We start from the raw sequence: 25,937 nt of genomic DNA on the forward strand, positions 1-25,937 counted from the left end.
ATATGATAGGAGCTGAAAATGATTTTTATTTCATTTTGCTTCAGTGCTGAAGTGGCACTGGGAGGGAGAAAGTAGAGCTATTAGGCTATAGGGTCCATTTGCACTGGGGCCTGTAGAAGACTGTGAAAGATTTCCAGGAATGATAAACTCAGTTACTTAGAGCCACAGTAATTTAGGGAGGGGGGAAAAATTCAATGTGGTGTGCTAGCTTACTGACTTTTCAAAAAAATTTTTTTTACATTTTTAAAAATTGAAGTATAGTTGATTGACAGTGTTTCAGGCATACAACAAAGTGATTCAGTTATATATATTCTTTTTCAGATTCTTTTCCCTTATATGTTATTACAAGATATTGAATATAGTTCTCTGTCCTATATAGTAGGCCCTTATTGTTGGGACTTTTAAATATTTAACAAATTTGTAGGCTTGTTATGGACTGAATGTTTGGGCATCCTCTCCCCCTAAAATATGTGTAACTCCTAACACTTAATGTGATAGTATTTGGAGATTGTGCCTTTGTGAGATAATTGGTGTTAAATTATGTCCTGAGGGGGGCCCTTACAAAGGGATTAGTGGCCTTAGATTAATAGGAAGAAGATGCGAAAGAGCTGTTTTCCAGCTCGAGCTCAGAGACACAGAGGAAAGGCCATGTGAGGACCCAGTGAGGAGGCCATCTGCCAGCTAGGAAGAGAGGAACTGAAATGGCCAGCACCTTGGACTTCCAGCCTCTAGAACTGTGAGGAATCAATTTGAGTTATTTAAACCACCCTGTCTGTGGTAGTTTGTTGTGGCAGCCAAAGTTGACTAAGAGTATTTCTTTTGTTATTCAGCAACTCATTCATGTCCGACTCTTTGTAACTCCATGGACTGCAGTATGCCAGGCTTCCCTGTCCCTCACAGTCTCCCAGAGTTTGCTCAAACTCATGTCCATTGAGTTGGTGATGCCATCCAACCATCTCAACTTCTGTTGTCCCCTTCTCTTGCCTTCAATCTTTCCCAGCATCAGGGTCTTTTCCAGTCAGTTGGCTCTTTACATCAGGTGGCCAAAATATTGGAGCTTCAGCTTTAGCATCAGTCCTTCCAATGAATAGTCAGGATTGATTTCCTTTAGGATTGACAGGTGTGATCTCCTTGCAGTCCAAGGGACTCTCGAGAGTCTTCTCCAGCACCACAGTTCTGTATCTCTAGTTTTCCACAGATTCATGAAAGTCCATCCAAAAGAAAATTGTCATAACTCTTAATAGTGTTCTATCTTTCTTTAAATTGACTGCAAACAACACATTGTGTAGTTTTTGCAAAATTTGGAAACTGTTACCTCTTTAGGCATGACAGGTAACTATTGGGGAATTCTTCAAGTTATTTAATATACCCAAAGTTGCATCTCAGGAGTGACTTGCATCTCAGGAATGGCTTGGAATTTGGAATTGTTAGGTAGGAAGTCAGGCATGAGCAAGGAGGGGGTGGAAAAGGGTGCAAGCTGAGCTCTAAACTCCATCCCAGACAGGCCCAGAAAAGCTCACAGATATGCTACAAAAATAACCACAGAGACTTTTCCAACTCCTGCACATGCACCCTAGGCACACAGTGAATACAAATTAACCATGGGGGCTTCTCAAACTCCCAACACATGCTAGCCCTAGGCATACAGTGGATACAAACTAACCACAGGGGCTTCCTCAAGTAACCTTAGGCAACTAGGGGCCCATGACTGGTTCATAAACATTGTCTACATACATACATCTGATTATAAGAGACTGAATTATGGGAAGATGTGAACAACAAAGCCTGTTGTTATGTAGCTTGCAACTGTCAATGGGCCTTGAGCATAAGCCTATTTGCATTCTCTTTCTTGACTGATGGCAGGTATAAGCCCTATTTTGCACAGGGCACAACCAAAAGGAGGAGACAGGAAGTAAGAAAAGGGTGATGCCAAGAGGGATCTTTGTAACTCCTTTGGGGCTGGCTTGTTCCCATGCCTTGGGAGTATCTGTTTAATAAAAGTATTAAAGTAGTATTAAAATAAAGGACAAAAAAATAAAGTAACTGTCTACTTAAACTGTAACTGAGCTGTAATTCTCTGTTGATTCAAACCCTTTAGTCCATCATTCCCAATTTTTGTTGCAATGAACAAGGGAGAGAAATAAACCAACCTGACAACCATTCTGTCTCTAGAGTTGAAATAAGAGGCATATAAATGCAGGTCTAAACTCATTCACTTGATGGACTGTAAGTAGTGGTACACATGGGTAATTGATTAGATATTTGATGATACCAGGAAAGCATACTACTTTTATTGAGCTTTGATGTTTTGTTATGATAATAGTAATATGTTTAAATTTTTTAAACCAGAATCTTTTAGACATATGATATCTGGGATTTGTTTCAAAATAATGTGGAGTTGCAACAGGGTGTAAATTATTGGCTGTATCAAGGAAGTGATAGTGGTCTAGGGAATGGTAATTGCAAAAGCTAGATGATGGATACAGGGTGTTCTTTGTATTCTTTTCTACGTCTATATATGTTGACATTTTCTGTACTAAAATATTGTTAAAATAATTTGTGATTATGTATAACTAGTGACTTATACCTGATGAAATTAACATATAAAGAATCATCTATTCAAATGTCTTCTGAAGCATGGAAATTTAAATCCTGGCCATTAGCATGAATTGAACTTCACTTACCGTGCGTTTATTCAGCAGCCACTAAATGCTTTCCTGTACATTTTCCTCATTTAATTTCTGCAAAGGTACGTGTCATCCCCATTTTACAAAGGAGGAAAATGCAGATTCTAGATAAGTAATACACAGGTAGAAAATAGCATAATTGGGATTTTTCCTTCATTTAGTCTGTCTCCCAAAATTCATGTTTTATTTCTGCTATACCATACTGCTTCTCAGACATATCTGACCACCTTTTCCTCCATGCTGTTTTTCTTTTAGTAGTGAAAGCCTGGCACAACAGGTGGACAAACGTGTGGAAGATTTCTGGAGTCTTTGTCCTCTCCTTTCCTGTTAAGGCAGCTGCTGCTGCTGCTACGTCACATAAGTCGTGTCCGACTCTGTGCGACCCCACAGAGGGCAGCCCACCGGCTCCCGTCCCTGGGATTCTCCAGGCAAGAATACTGGAATAGGTTGCCATTTCCTCCTCCAGTGCATGAAAGTGAAAAGTGAAAGTGAAGTCGCTCAGTCGTGTCCGACTCTTTGCGACCCCATGGACTGCAGCCCAGCAGGCTCCTCCATCCATGGGATTTTCCAGGCAAGAGTACTGGAGTGGGTTGCCATTGCCTTCTCTGTTAAGGCACTTAGAGGTCCCAAAAACAGTGAAAGTCGCTCAGACACATCTGATTTTTCCAACCCCATGAACTATACAGTCCATGGAATTCTCCAGACCAGAATACTGGAATGAGTAGCCTTTCCCTTCTTCAGGAGATCTTCCCAACCCAGGAATCAAACCCAGGTCTCCCGTCTTGCAGGCGGATTCTTTTCCAGCTGAGCCAGCAGGAAAGCCCTGAGTTCCAAAGCAGAAGTTACAAGTTTACTGCACCTAAAGGAAACCATGAAACAAAGAATTGATAAAATTCTAGACCTAACTCACCAAACTTTTGTTCTCCAAGAGTTCATTTGACTATTATTGCATACATTTGTGTCAGTCACTCTTCAAACTGTACCCTCATCATACCAAACTGATACCCTCATCTCACTTTCAGAACATAAATTAAGAGCTCAACCTTGAGGACTTTATGCTAACCTTGAGAGCATTATGCTAAGTGAAATAAGTCAGATAGAGACAAATTCTGTATGATCTCACTTAATATTTGGAATCTAAAATATCCAAACTCAGGGACTTCCCTGGTGGTCCTGTGGCTAAGCCTCAACACAGGGGGCCCAGGTTCGATCCCTGATCAGGGAACTAGATCCCACATGCTGCAACTAAGACCCGGTGCAGCCAAACAAACACATACATAAACACCAAACTCTTAGAAATAGAGTAGATTTGCAGTTGCCAGGGGTGTACTGAGGGGCAGGGGTGTGGTGAAAGAGAGAAGAATGGGTAAAGGTGGTCAAAGTGTGCATCCTTCAGTTACAAGATAGATGAGCTCTGGGGCGCTAATGTACAGAATTGTGACTATGGTTAATTCTGTATTGTATAGTTGAAACTTACTAAGAGAATAGATTTTAAAAGTTCTCAAGGCAGGAAAAAAAAAATGGTAGCTGTAAGGTGATGAATGTGTTAACTAAACTTACTGTGGAAAACACTTTGCAATACAAACATATCAAATCATCATGCTGTGTGCCTTAAACTTAATGTTATACATCAGTTATATTTCAGTAAAGCTGGTGGGGGTGGAGGTCTTAATCCTAACACAATTACCTCTCTCCTCCCTCCCTCCCATATCCCCACTCCACCCTCAGTCAGAAGCAGCACCTGCACAGTTCAGGAAATGGACTGGGTACAAGATAGAAAACAGAGTAGCCTGTCCAGCCTCCCTTCGCTTTCTCCTTTCTCTTAGTAAGAACACACCAAGTTTGCAATATAAGGGAGCTTGGGACAGCTCCCTAATTCCAAACCAGTTATTAACAGTGGACCTTTAAGAATACGTAATATAGAATGTGACACAGTTTAAAAGCCCCATCATAAAGTGTGTGGAGGAAAGAGACCAGATTTTATAAGCACTCCTGGTTAAAGCAAGACTTCAATCAAAGAAAGGCCTTATGTGGGATCTGGGTATTTACATTCTCTTTATTCATCACCTACCCATCCTGCAAATAAAAATCACCATACTTAGGCAAATCTAGGCTTACCTATGCTTAAAATAACCCCATCTGACTAGCCTACAGAGTAGGTCATGTGGGATAGACTTTAAACTCCATGGTGTACTTTCCCTGCCCCTGGATTTCTGCAACTGTGGGCCAGAAAAACCTAAGATGACAGAGTAAGAGCACAAACTCCAGTTTTAAGAAAGCGAGGGTGGGATGTTTCGAGAGAACAGCATCGAAACATGTATATTATCTAGGGTGAAACAGATCACCAGCCCAGGCTGGATGCATGAGACAAGTGCTTGGGCCTGATGCACTGGGAAGACCCAGAGGAATCAGGTGGAGAGGGAGGTGGGAGGGGGGATCAGGATGGGGAATACATGTAAATCCATGGTTGATTCATGTCAATGTATGACAGAGAGCTGTCCCTTGACCAAGCAAGAATACTGAATCACAAGAGAAGATATAACATATTTGATTCTTAAAAAAAAAAAAAATTAGATGCTTAAGAGCTGGAAAACTAAAAAATGAGGAATTGAGAATTTCAAGTAAGACTGAGAGAATACCTACAGATTATTTAAGGGCATAAACTCAAAAATGCCCCTGCCTAACCTATTGAAAAGGCTTTCAGTAGGATGAAAAGGTGAGAGCTGCCTTTTCCCCTGGCTAACACATCTCTCTGGCAGCAGAAAATTAATAGATGGGGTAAGGTATTATTTGGGACTTCCCAGGTAGCACTAGTGGTAAAGAACCCACCTGCCAATGCAGGAGACAGAAGAAATGTGAGTTTAATCCCTGAACTGGGAAGATCCCCTGGAGGAGGGTATGGCAATCTACTCCAGTAATCTTGGCTCGAAAATCCCATGAACAAAGGAGCCTGGTGGGCTACAGTCCACAGGGTCGCAATGAGTTGGACATGACTGAAGAGACTTAGTACACAGCACAAGGTATTATTTAGTAAAGAATTGAAGCCCTAGACAGCATATTAAAAAGCAGAGACATTACTTTGCCAACAAAGGTCCGTCTAGTCAAGGCTATGGTTTTTCCAGTGGTCATGTATGGATGTGAGAGTTGGACTATAAAGAGGGCTGAGCGCCGAAGAATTGATGCTTTTGTTGGTTTTTTTTTTTTTTTTTTTTTGAATTTTTTTTCTTTTTTTAGAATTGATGCTTTTGAACTGTGGTGTTGGAGAAGACTCTTGAGAGTCCCTTGGACTGCAAGGAGATCCAACCAGTCCATCCTAAAGATCAGTCCTGGGTGTTCATTGGAAGGACTGATGAAGCTGAAACTCCAATACTTTGGCCACCTCATGCGAAGAGCTGACTCATTTGAAAAGACCCTGATGCTGGGAAGATTGAGGGCAGGAGGAGAAGAGGACAACAGAGGATGAGATGGTTGGATGGCATCACTGACTCGATGGACATGGGTTTGGGTGGACTCTGGAAGTTGGTGATGGACAGGGAGGCCTGACGTGCTGCGGTTCATGGGGTCGCAAAGAGTCTGAATGACTGAGTGACTGAACTGAACTGAACTGAACTGAAACCCATACCTTGATTTAAATTTAGATATTTAGTTTTTCACATGTACTAAAAACTGATTTTTCCACCCTTCTGCCATCTGTACACGTGCACAAGATCTAGAAGAAAGTACTCAGGTATCCCTCTTCCCCTTGAGCTCTTCAAATGAAACTTGTTTTACTTTTCCCCTCCCCAACTTTTTTATCTTTAGCAAGGTACCGCCTTTTGTAAATAGTCCAGGCTCAAAACTTTATCTTCATTTTTCTGATTTAGCTTTTATTTCATAATCCTAAACTTAATTCTGCAATCCAACTAGACTAGGAGGGAAATAAGGAAAATATAGAACCCAAAAAGCTCCAGCACATGAATAGATGTTGAGTATTTTCAGATAGCACAGAGATTATAGGATGGAGTGAAGAGATGAAGTTGGTGGGATACACTCCTGAGCTATAGAAGGAATGGTACAGAAGCTAAAACACAAGTCGTTTATTGAAGTTTTCTATTCGTGCATGCATGTTAAGTCACTTCAGTCATGTCTGACTCTTTGTGGCCCCATGGACTATAGCCTGCCAGGCTCCTCTGTTCATGGGATTTTCTAGGCAAGAATACTGGAGTGGGTTGCCATGCCCTCTTCCAGGGGATATTTCCAACACAGAGATCAAACCTGTGTCTCTTACGTCTCCTGCACTGGCTGGTGAGTTCTTTACGACTAGTGCCATCTGGGAAGCCCGAGTTGTCCACAGTCAGCATTAAAGAGCTTCTTGGTGGTTCTGCCATTCCTGGACCATGGCACTCCATGGCTTCCACAATATTCATGTCCTCTTCTACCTTGCCAAAGACCACAGGTTTGCCATCCAACCATTCAGTCTTGACAGTGCAGATGAAAACCTGGGAACACTTGGTGTCAGATCCAGTATTTGCCATGGACAAGATGCTAGGACCCATGTGCTTCGGTATGAGACTCTCATCATCATATTTCTCCCCACAGCTGGATTTGCCATAGTGCCATTATAATGTGTGAAGTCACCACCCTGGCACATAAAGCCCACAATCATTCACAATCATTTCACAATCTGTGAAAGCAGGAATCTTTTTAATGAAGTTCTTTCTCCCCAGTGCTCAGAGTATGAAAGTTTTCTGCTATCTTAGCAACTTTGTCTACAAACACCTTGAAAAATACATGGTCCGAGGGCTTACCATGCACAGAGCTATCAAAGAAAACAGCAGAGTTGACTGGCTGGGAGGTGGTAGTGTCTGCAAAGTCAAACTTTCTTCATTCTTTAGTGCAAACTGCTTGTCCTCTTGGAAAGGAACCTATTTTGCATTTTTTACCTTTATCTTCACAAAGACTTCAACTCAAATGAGTCTTTACCATAGTTCCTTAAGATGACTGAGTCTTGTGGCCCTCTTTGAATTTAACCTTTCCTGTCTGCCCTGACTCTCTTGCCTGACTTCCATTGTGATCTTCTTCAAATATTTGATCTTCTTCAAATATTGTTTTCATTTTGAGACTCCCCTGAGCATTACCCTACAGAGTGTCTAGGCCCTATCCAACCCTGGGTTTGAGCAGGCTTGTGGACAAGGATAATAGTGTGCGAAAATACTTAGCATCATCCCTGGCATATCGCAGGCACTGTTTACTTCTTTTTCTTTTTATCAAGTTAGTTTCTTTGCTGTCCCAAAGACCACCAGTGGTAGTCCAAGGCCTACCTTGAAGATATTGCAGATTTGGTTCCAGAACTCCACAATAAAGTACATCACATGAGTTTTTTGGCTTCTCAGTGCCTATGAGTTATATTTACACTATCCTGTAGTCTATGAAGTGTACAAAGCATTGTATCTTAAAAATACATACCTTAATTTAAAAATATTTTATTACTAAAAAGTTCTACCCATTGGGCTTCCCTGGTGGCTCAGTGGTAAATAATCCTCATTCCAATGCAGGAAACACAGGTTTGATCTCTGACCTGGGATGATCCCACATGCAGCAGAGCAACTAAGCCCATGTGCCACAATTGTTGAGCCTGTACTCTAGAGCCTGGGAACCAATACTAGCAAGCCCATGCACCACAACTACTGAAGTCCAGGCATTGTGGAGCCCATACTCCTCCATGAGAGAAACCAGCATAATGAGGAGCCCACGCACCACAATGAAGAGTAGCCCTCCGCTTGCCACAACTAGTGAAACGCCTGCACAGTAACAAAGGCCCAGTACAGCCAAAAATAAATTTTAAAATATATTTTAAAATGCTACCCATCATTTATGCCTTCAGTGAGTTGTATTAACATCAAAGATCACAAATAAAATGTGACCACCATAACAAATATAATGAAAATTTGAAGTATTGCAAGGATACCAAAATGGGACACAGAGACATGAAATGAGCAAATGCTGTGGCAAAAATGGCACCAGTGCACTTGTTTGATGCCACAAGCCTTCAATTTATAAAAAACACAATATATGTAAATTGCAATAAAGCTCAATAAAATGAAATATATCTGTATTCTCCCTCCAAGCAGTGTATTCACTTCAACCTTCTGCCTCTCCAAATCTAGAAAATGTGAACAAATTCAAATTCTGTGTTCAAACTTTAAAACTACTTTGAAGGTCACAGAAGTAGGAGCAAATGGAAAACCACAACCTGTTCTTGGCTAAGAAATTCAGCATCATAAAAATAATGTTATTTAACATGTCAAAAATACTAACAAGGTTCTAGGAGGAACAAAGGAAATGGGTGGAGGGGAGCTAGCAAGACTTGATTCTAAAGCTCATATGGAAAAAATAAACAAGAGTGGCCAGAAAACTGGCAAAAAAGAGTGATAAAGGGAGATGAGCATCTGTTAGATATTAGACTATAAAGCCTCAGTAAGGGCACTAATCCATCCTCAGGACCTAAACACTTCCCAAACATACCAGCTCCAAATACAAATACATTGTGGATTAGGTTTCAACATAAGAATTTTGGGAGGACAAAAACTTCAGTCTGTAGCACCAAATGTCCATGGATAGGAAACTACAGAAGAAAAAAAAAAAGCAGTGATAGTATAATATAAACAATATATCATTAAGTTAAAAATTAAGGTGTAGAAAGTGTATATACTATGCTACCTTTTAATAAAAAGAGAATCTATATAGATAAATATACATATCCACGAGGACAGCAATGCAAGTAGGACTTTTCAGTGTATACCTTTTGATACTGTTTTGTTTTTTAAACCATATCAGTTAAGTGTATTACCTTTTTTTAAAGAAGATAATGCCTTCCTAACTATAAACAGGATTTTAAAACTTAAGAGTTGGGAAGAGGTCTTCTCTGGTAGTTCAGCAGTTAAGAATCTGACATCCAATGCAGGAGACGCAGGTTTGATCCTGCTCTAGGACCTGGGAGCCTCAACTACTGAGCCCACATGCTACAACTACTGAAGCCTGCACACCTAGAGCCCACGCTCCGCGATAAGAGAAGCCACCACAATGGTTGGGGAACAAAGATGCCACGTGCCACAGGGCAACTAAAGCCCTGCATCACAACTACTGAGCCCACACTCCAAAGCCCATGCTCTGCAACAGGAAAATCCATCGCAATGAGAAGCCCACGCACGGCAACAAAGAATAGCCACCGTTTGCTGCAACTAGAGGAAGTCCAGGCACAGCAGAGAAGATCCAGTGCAACCAAACATTAATTAATTAATTAAACTATTTTAAAACTACTAGGTATAAAATATCGAGGATATATTAAATAGCACAAGGGATTATATTCAATATCTTGTAATAATTTTAAATGGGGTATAATCTGTAAAAATACGAAACCACAGGTTTCTCTGGTGGCTCAGTGGTAGAGAATCCTCCCGCCAGTGCAGGGAACATGGGTTCAATCCCTGGTCTGGGAATATCCTACATGCTGCGGAGTAACTAAGCCCATGTGCCACCACTATCGAGCCTGTGCTCTATGGCTCGGGAGCTGAAACTCCTGAGCCCGTGTGTCACAGCCACTGACGCCTACACACCTAGAGCCCATACTCGGCAACGAGAGAAACCACCGCAATGAGAAGCCTGTGCATCACAACTAGAGGGTAGCCCCTACTCACTGCAACTAGAGAAAAGTCCATGCAGCAATGAAGACACTGCGCAGCCTAAATAAATGAAAAAATTTTTAAATGACTGAATCACTATGCTGATATCTCTGAAACTAATATAATAATGTAAATCAACTCTACTTCAACAGGAACAAAAGTGTTTAAGACCATGCTTTCTATGCAGGGGCCATGGGTTCAATGCCTGGTTGGGGAATTAAGATCACCACATGCCACATGCACAGCCAAATTTAGAAAAACAATTTCTTAAAAGAAAGACAGATACTGTGTAATCTTTTTACATGTGGAGTCTTAAAAACTCACAGATACAGAGAACAGATTAGTGGTTGTCAGAGGCAAGAGGTGAAGGATGGGCAAAATGGATGAAGGAAGTCAAACAAACTTCCAGTTAGTTATAACATAAATAGGTAAGGGGAATGTAATGTACAGAAAGGCAAATATAGTTAATATTGTATTGCATATTGAAAGTTGTTAAGAGAGTAAATCTTAAAAACTCCTATTGCAAGGAAAAAATATTTTTAAACTATGTATGGTGATGGGTGTTAACTAGATTTAGTGATCATTTTGCAGTAAATACAAATAGAAAATCATTATGTTATCCATCTGAAACTAATATAATATTTAATGTCAATTATACCACAATTAAAAAAAGATAAAACTTGGCAATTTTGTTTTTGTCCCTCAAAGATTTCCTCCATATAAAAATCTGATAAAAAGCCTGATTCTTGTTCCTGGCAGGTTATGCTCCCCTAGACTCAAGGATTTCTCCAGTGGTTTCTCTAGAAACCTTCTGAGTATATTACATGATGAAGTGGGAAAAGCTTATGCTTGATGTTCCCATATATTGTTGTTCAGTTGCTGAGTCATATCCGACTCTTTGTGATCACATGGACTACATCATGAGGGCCTTCCCTTGTGGCTCAGCTAGTAAAGAATCCGCCTGCAATGCGGAAGACCTAGGTTCGATCCCTGGATTGGGAAGAGCCCCTGGAGAAGGGAAAGGCTACCGACTCCAGTATTCTGGCCTAGAGAATTCCATGGACTATATAGTTCATGGGGTCGCAAAGAGTCAAACACGACTGAGCAACTTTCACTTCACTACAGCATGTCAGTCTTCACCTTCTTCCACTATCTTCTGGAATTTGCTCAAGTTCGTGTCCATTGAGTCAGTGATGCTATCTAACCATCAGTCCCTTATACTACTGTCTTTCAAATTCTAGTTCTGTCAACAACCAGCTCCAGGATGTTGAATATTTCAAATCACTAAAGCATTCTGGTGGCTCAGGCCTTAAAGAATCTGCCCGCGATGCAGGAGACCCAGGTCCAATCCCTGGGTCAGGAAGATCCCCTGGAGAAGGGAATGGCTACCCACTCCAGTATCCTTGTCTGGAGAATTCCATGGACAGAGGAGCCTCGGTTTACCATCCATTGGGTCGCAAAGAGTCAGACATGACTGAGTGACTAACACTTTCTAACAAAGCACTCTGAGCCTTGTTCTCCTTATTTGTAAATTTAGAAATAATAATGTTCATCTCATAATGTTACAGTGATTTAGAGATAAGGCATGTGAAAATCCCTGGCATATGGTAACTGACCCAAACCCATCCCTCTTCTTATCCACAAGTGATTTACAAATTAATGAAGAAACAAGTGAACAGCTTCCCCAAGCAGTAATATTTGCCTTATTTATAGAAACCTGTACTACCAGTTTCTAAACACAGGGGCAAACCAGGTCTTTTAGAAGTTTGCCTTGGCTTGTCTCTAGCACTTCAATTTTGGAACATTGTGCTCTTGAGGTGTGTCACTCTATGTCCTGATTTTAAAGGTTAAATCTGGCTTTGTCAAGGATATTTGGTTTGTAAGGATCTCTCTTACAAGTTTCCATGAGGTCCTCAGGTATGACAAGGTATGCCCCTTACGTGATAATCATCTATAGAGAATATAAGATATTTAAATAAATAGCAGTTACACAAGGCAGAAAGTAATGTATGTCTTAAGGACATAAGAGATGTACAGAGAAAATGCTATGGAGATTTAATAAGGAAAAATTACTTCCAACTGGAGATGATAAAAAATGGGTTTACTCAATCTTTCATTAGACATTTGTCATAGATGTGTCTCTGCAAGGTATTAGGCTAGACACAGAATACAAAATTTAAATTATATCACACTTGTTCTGGGTGAACTAAGAACTAAGGGGGAAAGCCATAGAAAAAAACAATTGCAGTACTATGGGGTAGGGACTGTTTTATAAGAGGTATGTTCAATGTGCTTTGGAAGTAGAGATCAAGAGTGATTAACTCAGTGTACAGAGACTGAGGAAAAAATGATGTTTGAGCTGGTTCTTGACAGATAAGGAGGAGTTTACCAGACAGAGAAGATTGGAAATGATATTTATTAAGACGTTGTCTTTTTATTTTGAAAAGTGGAAAGAATCTAAACATTCAGAAGTGGGGTAAATCCAGAATTGATCAACCAAGATCAGAAAATCAGAAGAAAGTATGAAGTGAAATAGTTTTTACTATGATATGTGAGTAGAAATTAATGAATTTGATCCAGTTACATCATGAGGAACGCTGGGCTGGAAGAAGCACAAACTGGAATCAAGATTGCCAGGAGAAATATCAATAACCTCAGATATGCAGATGACACCACCCTTATGGCAGAAAGTGAAGAGGAACTAAAAAGCCTCTAGATGAAAGTGAAAGAGGAGAGTGAAAAAGTTGACTTAAAGCTCAACATTCAGAAAACTAAGATCACGGCATCTGGTCCCATCACTTCATGGTAAATAGATGGGGAAACAGTGGAAATAGTGTCAGACTTTATTTTTTGGGGCTCCAAAATCACTGCAGATGGTGATTGCAGCCATGAAATTAAAAGACGCTTACTCCTTGGAAAGAAAGTTATGACCAACCTAGACAGCATATTAAAAAGCAGAGACGTTACTTTGCCAACAAAGGTCCATCTAGTCAAGGCTATGGTTTTTCCAGTGGTCATGTATGGATGTGAGAGTTGCACTGTGAAAAAAGCTTAGCGCCGAAGAATTGATGCTTTTGAACTGTGGTGTTGGAGAAGACTCTTGAGAGTCCCTTGGGCTGCAAGGAGATCCAACCAGTCCATCCTAAAGGAGATGAGTCCTGGGTGTTCATTGGAAGGACTGATGGTGAAGCTGAAACTCCAATACTTTGGCCACCTCATGCGAAGAGTTGACTCATTGGAAAAGACCCTGATGCTGGGAGGGATTGGGGGCAGGAGGAGAAGGGGACAACAGAGGATGAGATGGCTGGATGGCATCACCGCCTTGATGGACATGAGTTTGGGTAAACTCCGGGAGATGGTGATGGACAGGGAGGCCTGGCGTGCTGCGATTCACGGGGTCACAAAGAGTTGGACACAACTGAGCGACTGAACTGAACTGAACTGATGATGGGATTAAAGACAGTGAGGAACACTATTAAAGATATTCAAACTGGCACAGGATAAGGTTAAAACTTTGAATTAAGGATATTAAGTTTATAGTTTTATACAGGATAAGTTGGTTAAGGGTACATTAACAGCAAGGAGGGCAAGTAGGAAACTATTAAAATAGCTAGGTAAGAAGTAACAGAATCAGACTTCCCTAGCAGGCCAGCATGGGTTCACCTAAGCCAATGCAGGGGACGTGGGTTCAACCAAGCGCATGCGCCACAACTACTGAGCCCATATGCTGCAACTACTGAAGCCCGTACACCTAGAGCCTGTACTCCACAAGAGAAGCCATTGCAATGAAAACCCCACACACTGCAACGAAGAGCAGCCCCCATTAGTCTCAACTAGAGAAAGCCTGTGCGCAGCAACAAAGACCCAGTGCAGCCAATAAATAAATAAAATATTAAAAAGTAACAATATCATGTAGAAAGTGGCAGGAGGAACAGAAGGGAGAGGCCAAATGACAGAAGTATTGCAGACATGGGGTGTGGTGATTGGCAACTTGAGTGCTTGAGAGGATGCTGTACCATTAACAGAAATAAGAAATGTTAAGGCTTGGGGGAAGTCAAAAGTGGACACACTAGTTTTGTGAATCTACAGAAGATCAGTTTCCGTAGAGCATTAGAAGCAACAGGTAAGATGGGACAAGTGGTTAAGGAGTAATTGGAAGTGAGAAAGTAGAGGCAGCAAACACAGCTACTTTATGTGAACTTTGGCAGGGAAGGAAAAGGGTGTATGAGGAGAGATATTGAGGGTTATCATTGTATGATGCACTGGAGAGATTGAGCTTACTTGTAGATGGAAAGGGAAAATGAAAAGCAGACCAAAACTTGAAGACAAAAGAGAATGGGGTAAATGGGAGCAAGGTCATGATTTCAGAGGTATTAGTGAAGAAAAAGATACGAACTATTTGTGTGACAATAATTTCTAAGCATAAGAGATAAACAATTTCAGTTTCTACTTCAGATGATCTCAGGTGATTTGCAGATAATTTTTTCCTGTATGGAAAATCTCACCCTGCTTTTTTTTCCCCCAGTCCCTTGGCAATGAAAGCAATTTCAGATTGGCCTGCAACATAGCCTACTTAGTAAGAGACATTGTTCAAGTGAAGTGGAGTTCTGTCATTGTTTTCCCTAGTATTCCTGCTTCAGAGAACCGCTTGTTCAACCACCTCAGATTTGATATCACCATACTCTATGAGTGGCTCTTCGAAAAAAGCTGTTCAATTTGGATAGATGTTGATTTTCACAACTTTACCAATTCAGACATTTTAAAAACCCGGAGTAAAAGAATAAAGCTTCTAGAAGAAAACGAATATTTCCGTGACTTTAGAATAGGCAAAGACTTCTTAAACAGGACAAAAACACACTAATCATAAAGAAAGGGAAGATAAACTGGATACTATTAAGCAATTGTTAAGTTTTGTTTATCAAAAGACATCAATAAGACAAGAAAAAGACCAAGACACAGAGTGAAAGATGTCCTCAATATGTAATTAGGCACATACTCAGAATACATAAAGAATGTCTATAAATCAGTAAGAACAGCTAAAATGAAAACAGGAAATATTCAAGTGTTGGATAAGGATTTGGAACAACTAGAACACTCATACATAGCTGGTGAGAGTAAAAATTGGTACAACCACCTTGAAAAACAGTTTACTTGTATCTCATAAGCAAATCCAGGACTAAGCATCTACACAGCAGAAACAACTGTGTTTTATGCACATGTCCTACAGTAGAATGAATGAATAAATGTAGTATACTTATATAGTGTAATACTACTCAACAATGGGAATGAAAGAACCACAACTACACACAACAATATATATGAATTATACTACATACCTCATAATGGGCTAGGAAGTCAGAGTTCATACTGTATTATTCCATTTGTATAGAGTTCAGAAATAGGCAAAGACAAAGACAATCTAATCAGCTAGAAAAGAGGATAGTGGTTGTCCTGGTGTGTGTGATGGGGGAGCAATGTAGCAACTAGAAGCGGGGGCAAGAGAAATTTCTGGAGTGTGGATAACATTTTCTTTCTTGATCTGACAATAGTTATACAGGTGATTTCAACTTGTGAAATTCATTGAGATGAATGAATTTCATCTCAATGATGATTCATGCACTTTTCTGTGTACATGCTATACTTCAGAATTTATTTTTTAAGACAGAGGTCTCAAGTCTGTCAAACTTGTCCTCATGATAGGCTCAAAACAAGACATGATCAGGATTGTAATTTATTATTTTCTTTCCTATTTAATCTATTTATTAAAATTATGCACACTTCTCATTAGTTTCTGCCTTCCAAATCTCTAACTGGCAAGTTCTCCACATCTTGAAACCCTTTAATGATTTCCACACAAGAGACTATTACACCAAGTTCTGTGCTTTTGTGGTCTTTGCTTTTGTGTTATAGAGAACAGAGTATCTCCCTTAAAATCCACAAATCTAATGAAATTGCTCATAATAAACAAATGGGACCTAGTTAAAATTAAAAGCTTCTGCACAACAAAAGAAACTATAAGCAAGGTGAAAAGACAGCCTTCAGAATGGGAGAAAATAATAGCAAATAAAGTAACGGACAAACAATTAATCTCAAAAATATACAAGCAACTCCTGCAGCTCAATTCCAGGAAAATAAAAGACCCAATCAAAAAGTGGGCCAAAGAACTAAACAGACATTTCTCCAAAGAAGACATACAGATGGCTAACAAACACATGAAAAGATGCTCAACATCACTCATAATCAGAGAAATGCAAATCAAAACCACAATGAGGTACCACTTCACGCCAGTCAGAATGGCTGCTATCCAAAAGTCTACAAGTAATAAATGCTGGAGAGGGTGTGGAGAAAAGGGAACCCTCTTACACTGTTGGTGGGAATGCAAACTAGTACAGCCACTATGAAGAACAGTGTAGAGATTCCTCAAAAAATTGGACATAGAACTGCCATATGACCCAGCAATCCCACTCCTGGGCATACACACTGAGGAAACCAAAATCGAAAGAGACACGTGTACCCCAGTGTTCATCACAGCACTGTTTATAATAACCAGGACATGGAAGCAACCTAGATGTCCATCAGCAGATGAATGGATAAGGAAGCTGTGGTACATATACACAATGGAATGTTACTCAGCCATTAAAAAGAGTACATTTGAATCAGTTCTAATGAAGTGGATGAAACTGGAGCCTATTATACAGAGTGAAGTAAGCCAGAAAGAAAAATACCAATATAGTATACTAACACATATATATGGAATTTAGAAAGAAGGTAATGATAACTCTGTATGTGAGACAGCAAAAGAGACACAGATGTATTGAACAGTCTTGGACTCTGTGGGAGAGGGCGAGGGCAGGACGATATGGGAGAATGGCACTGAAACGTGTAAAATATCATATGTGAAACGAATCTCCATACGGGGTGCTTGGGGCTGGTGCAATGGGATGACCCAGAGGGATGGGATGGGGAGGGAGGTGGGCGGGGCGTTCAGGATGGGGAATACATGTACACTTATGGCGGATTCAAGTCAATGTATGGCAAAACCAACATAATATTGTAAAGTAAAATAAATAATTAATTTTAAAAAAATAATGAAATTGCTCAAATAACCAAATGGGTAATAACAAACACTTAGTTTGAAATTCACAACCATAAAATCCTTCCAGCACTACTACAGCTATGGTATCCTTGGTTTGGTCAGTTCTACTGATGCCTTTGTTGCCACATTCTAGTCTTCTGGTCTCCTTGAGAACATTTTTGGTGATAACACCAAGTTCAAAGAGCAATAATGAGAGTGGAGGGGTGTTAAAGTCAGGAGTTCCTTGTTTATTAGTTATTCAACATTCTGAAGAGACCACTAACTATGCAAAAATACCTTCAATATGGACATCTAGGTATAGAGGAAAACAAAAAATGTTACCATGGTTGTAAAAAATAAAAACAAGTGTAATGTCATGGATTCCTGGGACTCTAAAAATACTACATTCCTGGTTCAGAGGGCATGCACATTTTGATTGGTATTGCATTTCACCAAAAATGTGATTTGGAAGAAATGACATTTTTAATAACATTCCATTTTCTAACCCAAGAACATGATGTATCTTTTCATTTATTTTCTTGTTTTTTGATGTAAAGTTTTAAAGATTTCTCATTTAGTCCCTACCCATTTCTTACTATGTTAATTTCTAAATAAACATGAGCAATGACTTTGAAACTCCTGGGGACTCAGTGCTCCCAAGTGAGCAGAAAGGGAACCCATTTTCCTCTTTAAATTATTTATCTCCTAGTATAATTCAGGAAGGAAAGACTTTCTACTCATAGTCTCAGATAAATCAGATAAATCTGTCTTTTTGTCTTGGCTGAGCCAAAGGGAAGAAGAGGAACACATGGTTGTGTTTCACCCTTTTTTGTTATGGTGAAAATCTGAATATGTTATCTCTAATCAGCTAATTTTCCATTATTATTGCTCTTCTACAGAACTGCCATTAGGCCCAGGCAAACTAAATTAAGTGTCTCTGACACTCAGGATGGTATAAAACCCTTAACAATCACTTGCACCATTAATTTCACTTGGTTTTCAAGGAAATATGTCACATTTGTTGCTCTGTCTCTGAAATAAAAGGCAACTATGTTGAAATGCCACAAAGCAGAGATTCTCAAATTTAACTCAAGACCCCTTTACATTCTTAAAAATTGAGGGCCCCAAAGAGCTTTTGTTTATGTGGATTAAATCTATTGACTTTCACCATAATCGAAATTAAAACAGAAAAAATTATCACTTAGAAATAATAATAAACCCATTATGTGTTAATATAGATAACATATTTTTATGAAAAGATAACTATATTTTCCCAAACCAAAAAAATTTCATGGGAAGAGTGACACTGTTTTATGTTTTTGCAGATCTCTTCAATGCCTGGCTTAATAGAAGACAGATGGATTTTCATCTGCTTCTGCACTCAATTTGTTAGAAAATCACACATCATACAGCCTCTAGAAAATTCCATTGTATGTCTGTAAGGGAATGAAAGTGCAGATGATGTCTTAGTATTCTTGGGAAAGTAGTTTTGACTTTGTGAACCTCCCAAATGGAATTGGGAACTTCCTACAATCCCCAGACCACAATTTGAGATCCACTACCACAGAGGGTTGGCAACTTCACATGGTTCAACCTTACATAATCTTGTTCCTCAAAATATTCAGCACCCATAAGTCAGATAATTACTTACATTTCTTTAAATATGGTATGCACTGCTTCTTAATAATTTTTATACTTTTCATACTTTCAGTAATGTGTGGGTAGTATGACACATATATTCAACTTTCACCCAAATAAATTTCTGATTTCAGAAAATACGCTAGTAGAAAAGTGCTAAAGGATAAATGATACATATGAATACATGAATTTCCTGATAAATTCAGGAAAAAGAATGACTAATATAAAAACATTTTTTCATTTTATCACCACTCAAAGAAACCCAAATAAAGCAACAAACTGACAAACTCTTGGGGTTTTTTAATTGTAAAAGTATGAATTCATATCTTTCATCATCACATTTAATGTTATCAAGTTTTTAAGAAAGTGCATGATAATGGGGTATGAACTAGTTCATATGAGCTCAGGGGTTCCTGATACCAAACTGTCTTTTATTGAGCTCATCTTGGGATTTGCCCTGCCCTTTGTCCCAGAAATGCCACTTCTGAAAATTATTCTAAGGAGATTTTCATGGATATATACTAATATTTATGTTACAAATCCATGAGGCTGTATATTTTTATATTCAATGTTTTTTATAATATTGTTTTGTTGTTGTTGTTTAGTCACTTAGTCATGTCCGACTCTTCACAATCCTGTAGACTGTAGCCTGTCAGGCTCCTCTGTCCATGGGATTTCCCAGGCAAGAATACTGGAATAGATTGTCATTTCCTTCTCCAGGAGATCTTCCTGACCCACGGATTGAATTTTGCATCTCCTGCATCGACAGGCAAATTCTTTACCACTGAGCCACCAAGGAAGGAATAATCTAAGTGTTCAGTGGTAGAGTTAAATAAATTAGGAAGTTATTGAGTAATATTCTGCAGTCATTAAAAGTGAATTTTAGAATTCAACAGTGGCAAAAAAAGTCTTCATGAAATATTAAGTGAAAAGGAGTATGACAAATCAGTGTGTATAGTATGACATAGTATTGTAAAATATATATGTACATTTGTAGAGAAAGGAGGTTAGAAGACAAGTGTGACATGTCCAAATTGCATGTTGAATTCTCCAGAGGGAACTTAGCAGGAGAGTTAGAGCAAAGGTCAAGTTCCTACTCCATTCACCTAGTGCTGCATCTTGGGCACAGGGCTGCCTACAGCCAAGGCAAGGAGATACCTTTTTTCTGAATTGTTCAAAAACATCAGATGGACTATTGATAGCCTTGGGATTTCATCAATGTATAAGTATTACTTTTGTGGAAAAAAATACAACTATTTTTTAAATATATGTTTTTACAAGCAGACAAGTGATGGTAGTTGAAGCTGGAGAATGTTCATTACACTGTTCTTTTTCTCCCCATGTTTGACATTTCCTTCAGTAAAAATATCTTTTCTGACACTCTTATGGACATAATACTTTATATAACTTGCTATTTGTTAAAATATTAATCCATAGCTCTTGTCATAACTGGAGCTTTTGGTCTCAAAATCTCTGACTTAATCCAATGCCTGAAGAGTCTCTAAAAGATTAACTTTAAAGCTTCTCAGCAAATACAAGCCACTGTTAATTTAACTTGCAATGTTTCAGCAAGATTAATAGTGACCTTTCAGACTCCCAAAAGCACTATATGTACCTCAAGTATCCACTTAAAATCTAAGCCTGTGGGGGTTTTCGATTTGAAAAAGATGAGTAGGTCTTGGTTGATAGTTCTGACCTGTGTCAGAAAAGTATTCAAAACTATACATGGAAACTCTGTTCTTTTTTCCCCTTTCTTTGAGTAAATAAAATAACCCTTAAGTTGATGAGCTGTTTACTTGACAATCATCAAAGCCTAAGTTGTCACTTGCTGAAATGTTTGCTTGAAATCTGGTCTTTCTAAGCTAATTGTCCCTTGTGCTTCAATCAAAAGTCACAGGAAAGTTTTTCTCCTCTTACCAAATGTACTTATTTTGTGATCATGGTTCCATCCCTAACTGAAGTTGTTAACTTTAACTCAAATGAGAATTTTCTTTTTCACCTTGACCCTGCAAATTCAAGAGAGATCAAATCAAATTTTATCTGTAAGCCTTGGACACATATATTCAATTTCTTTAACTATCTATCTCTCTCTGGAGGTCTCTTAGTCACTTCAAATATACTTGTTGATGGGGAGGGGGAAGGCAGGGCTGACTGAATTAAAATTTTTTATTTTTATTTTTTTGAAGTATAGTTGTTTTATAATACTATAATACCGTATTAGTTTCAAGTGTACAGTAGAATGATTCAGTATTTTTACGGATTATATTAAGTGTTACTACAAGATAGCACATGTTCAAAAGTGATCCTCTTCTCCCCAGTGCAAGCCTGATTCTCTTCTAATGTTTCCCAGCTTTTTTTGGTGGGGGGAGCCTCCTTGTGAGGCACAAAGGATTTTAGTTCCCTGATCAGGAATTGAACCTATGCCCTCTGAATTGGGATTGTGGAGCCTTAACCACTGGACTGCCAGGGAAGTCACTCCTTATCTTAATAAATGGCTCCATCATCCACCCAGTGGAGGTTAGTGTCCTCAGCATCATCATTTTTTCCCCCACCTGATCTCTTCATATTTCCTCTCACCTGCTTCAAACTATTCTTTCCCACTGTGGCAAATGAGATCATGTCATCCCCTTGTTTAAAACCCTTGAGAAGTTTTTCATGGCTTTTAAGATGAAAACAAAATCCTAAATCCAACACATGGTCTATAAGGCCCCAGATGATCTGGCCCCTTGTCTGCTCCAGCCACTCTCACATCCTATCAATTCTCCCAAAAAACCTGCACCTCCTTCCTACCTCAGGACTTCAAATATGATGTTTCCTCTATCTAGAAAGCTCTTTCTCCCTATATCCGATTGCATTTCTAATTAATTAGATGGCTAATTAGCAATATTTGAGGTGAGTAATTCTGTGCTAAGCACTTCTTAGGTACTAAATAATCTAACTCCCTGAGCGACCATATGAGGCGGGGCTCTGGGGTTATACCTGAGGTGACAGTTATAATCAGGTGAAAGTTAGAGTGTTAGTCACTCAGTCATATCCAATTCTTTGTGACCCCATGGACCGTGCCTGCTGGCTTCCTTTGTCCGTGGAATTCTCCAGGCAAGAACACTGTAGTGGGTAGCCGTTCCCTTCTCCAGGGCATCTTCTCAACCAGGGATTGAACCCAATTCTCCTGTACTACAGGCAGATTCTTTACCATCTGAGCCACCAAGGAATCCCTATAATCAGGGAGCGAGGGAAAGAAGGGAGGAAGAAAGAAAGAAAGGTGGAAGGGAGGAAAGGAGGGCGAAAGAAGAAAGGATTTTTTTTTTCATTTATTTTTATTAGTTGGAGGCTAATTACTTTACAATATTGTAGTGGTTTTTGTCATACATTGACATGAATCGCCATGGATTTACAAGCATTCCCCATCCCGATCCCCCCTCCCACCTCCCTCTCCACTCGATTCCTCTGGGACTTAGATCATGCATTTGTAGAGGCTAGCAAGTCCAAAATTCATAGGACAAGCTGGCAGGTAGTGATTCAGGTGAGTTATATAGCAGTTTTGAGTCTGAAGGCTGAAAACTTGGGCAGAATTTCTATGCTGAAGTTTGGAGGCAGAATTCCTTTTTTAAAAAATTAATTTATTTTAATTGGAGGCTAATTATTTTACAGTATTGCAGTGGTTTTAATTTCTTTTCCAATCCTCAGACTTTTGCACTTAAGGCCTTCAACTGATGGGGTGAGTATGAGGCCCACCCATACTATGGAGTATAATCTACTTTACTTTAAATCAGCTGATTGTGTAAATGTTAATCGCATCTGGACAAATCGTGACATCACTTATATGAAGAATCTAAAATAGGCAAACTCAGATTGGTTGCCAGGGGGTGGGTAGGGAAGGAAGCAAGAAGGTACAAGAGTACCATGTACTCCTTTGATCAAACGGTACAAAGTATTAGTTATGTAAGATAAATAAGTCCTAGAGATCTATTGTACAGCATAGACTCTATAGTTAACAATATTGTATTTTATACCTAAAAATGGACTGAGAGGGTAGACCTTATAATTGTTCTTACCACACACTTGAAAAAAATTAATAATAATAAAGAAGGCAAGAGGAACCTTTTAGATATAATGGGCATGTTTATATCACTATAGACTGTAGCAATAGTTTCACAGACATACACTTACCTACAAATTCATCAAATTATATACATTAAAAATGTACTGGTTTTGTTTTGTTGTTTTTTGTTTGTTTGGGGGTTTTGGGTTTTTTGGTTTTTTTGGCCATGTTGTGTGGCATGTGGGATCCTAGTTCCCTGACCAGGGATCCAACCCATGCCCCCTGCAATGGAAGCATGGAGTCTTAACCACTGGACTGCCATGGAAATCCCACATATGTACTGTTTTGTATTTCAATCATACCTCAATAAAGTAGTTCAAAAAATGTTCATCACATCTACAAAAATATCCATAATCTAGTTAACAAATAAAATTAAATGTCACAGTGGGGAAACATACAAGCATAGTTGACTAGTGAGCTGTTCATGTATTTTTGTATCCAGAGATCTGTAAGGAGAACTGGGCTGAATAACTTAGAGCCAAGTAGTAGTTGAAGTTATGAAATGAATGAATGAAATTCCCTGCAGAGAGTAACAGTGAGATGGGGAGAGGGCTGAGGGTGGACCATAGGAGACATCACCATCTTAGAGGGGTGGACAGAGAAAGTGGTATCTTTGAAGGTGACTGAGAAAGAGCTACCCATGAAGCTGGAGAAGTCCCAAGAGACCATAAAGCCACAGAAATCAAGAGAGGTCAGAGTTATAATGGATGCTAGAGACAAGTCAAGGGAGGAAAGGACTAAAATGTCTCGACTGGATCTTGCATTTAGGAAATCCCTGATGACCTTTGGCAAGAAGAGTTACTCCTGAGAGAGAGGTGAAGAAAGAGAGACCCTGAACTTAAGCATTCTATTAAAAATGTGAAGGAACCTTGTATGGAAAAGGAATGAGGGTAAGAGAGTGATGGTAAAGGAGGATACAGGATGGAAAAAGTTTGGGGGACATGTGTGTTTGAGATAGAGGAACATGTTCATGTTCAGAAAGGAAAGGCAATAAAAGAGAGAGACAGAAGTTACAAGGGAAAAAAGAGGGGGATGGTAATTCACAAAGCAGGGTTCCTGAGGAGGCATGAGGGGATGGGATGTAGAACACACGTAGCCTAGGACTAAAAGTGGGATGAGTGGTGATACATAACAACTCTCAAGGAAGAGACAGCTCTCTGCATGTAGTAGAATAATAATAAATCCTTGAGTTGGAATGAACTTCAAAATATGTTTACCTTCAAGATGTCCCTTGTGTTTCAGTGCTGCCAATGCAGGAGGCAATGGTTCGACCTGGATTCCACATGCCGAGTGGCAGCTGATCCTGTGCAGCCCAGCTACTGATCCCATGCTCTAGAACCCACGAGCCACAACTACTGAGCCCGTGCTCCACAACTACTGAAGCCTACACACCTAGAGCCTGTTCTCTGCAACAAGAGCAGCCGCCACAATGAGAAGTCCGTACACTAGAGCCAGAGAGTGACCCCTGCTCGCCACAACTAAAGAAAGCCTGGTTACAGCAACCAAGACCCAGCACAGCCAATAATTAATTAATTAATTAAAAAATATGTCTTTAGCCTCAGTCAGGTAGTGCATTAATGTTTCCACTTATCTTCAGAACCACATTTTAAACATTCAGGTAATAAGATTGCTGACGTGTGCCTTCCAGAAAGAACAATACTGCCTAACACAGATCTGTGACAAAAACAGGCTATGCCTTATATTAACATTTTGATTCCCTGTGAGAGAACCCACCATTGTTTGTAAGCTCCACTCTTTTGCTGTATTTAAATAAGATGCTAGTAAAGGGGATCTGCTCTTACATTAGATATGAAGATGTTTACCTTGTTATTGATATATATCATTTGTGAAAAATATTATTTTAATTAGAAATAATAACTCCTTTAAAACATTTTTATAGAACCATAGCTATAAACAAGGTTTCTATTTTGCCAAAAAGCTAAATCCCAGTAAAATGTCCTTAAGTCTGTTCCTGACACATAAATTCAGAGAAGTTATAAATGGAATTCAAGGTGCCCTTTAAAACTAAATGTGTACTATTGTGTGTGTACCTTCTATGTTCTAACAGGCCTTTCTAGCCTTTGAAATGCTATAGGTGGTGTGACTCCCCATCCAACTCAGCATTTTTGTAGGGATTAGAGGTTTGAGCTAGACTCTGACCCTCTCATCCTAAGACAAGTTTTACCCAGCAGTTTGCAGGTTATCAGCTGTGGACTCTAATATGCTTCTAATAATGTGTAAGCAACAATTTTATAGTCTTCAAGTGAGCTTGATTGTTACCTGGCCCCCAAAGACTATAGCTTCTTGGAGTTTGTTTCCTATTTTTAGCCAGTTTCCACTTCCCCAATCTGCCTGCTAAATTATGCTTTGAATCAGACATTAGCCAGGGGTGGATGACACTTGTAACAGAGGAAAGCCAAGTAGAGACACTTTCTTGATACTATAAATTTTTCTGCACAAGATGCTGCTTTGGAAATAGCTGTTGTCAGCTGAGAAAACTCTGTTGTATATGTGAGACTGAACATTAGGGAATATGGCTAGAGCATGGGAATTATGGTAGGAGTAAAAACAGGCAAGGAAGCACTGAGGGAGAAACAGAAGTTTTACCACTCTGTGGCCCACTGTTACTGGAATATTATAAAAATTTTGCACTCATGCTATTATGTGACTTACAAAGCAACAACAGCTGAGATGCATGATGACATGGGTTCCATTTCTTTAATATGTTTCCCTGACATCAATGAAATGATGTAGTGTTGAAGACATGCCTTTCA

At 39.4% G+C, this 25,937-nt stretch overlaps 1 pseudogene; it reads right to left on the minus strand.

The window, feature by feature from the left end:
* Positions 1 to 6,862: 6,862 nt before the first annotated feature.
* On the minus strand, positions 6,863 to 24,492 carry LOC133066821 (peptidyl-prolyl cis-trans isomerase A-like; annotated as a pseudogene).
* Between the last annotated feature and the right edge of the window lie 1,445 nt (positions 24,493 to 25,937).

This window comes from Dama dama, chromosome 12 (genome assembly GCF_033118175.1).
Source record: "Dama dama isolate Ldn47 chromosome 12, ASM3311817v1, whole genome shotgun sequence".
Lineage (NCBI taxonomy): Eukaryota > Metazoa > Chordata > Mammalia > Artiodactyla > Cervidae > Dama > Dama dama.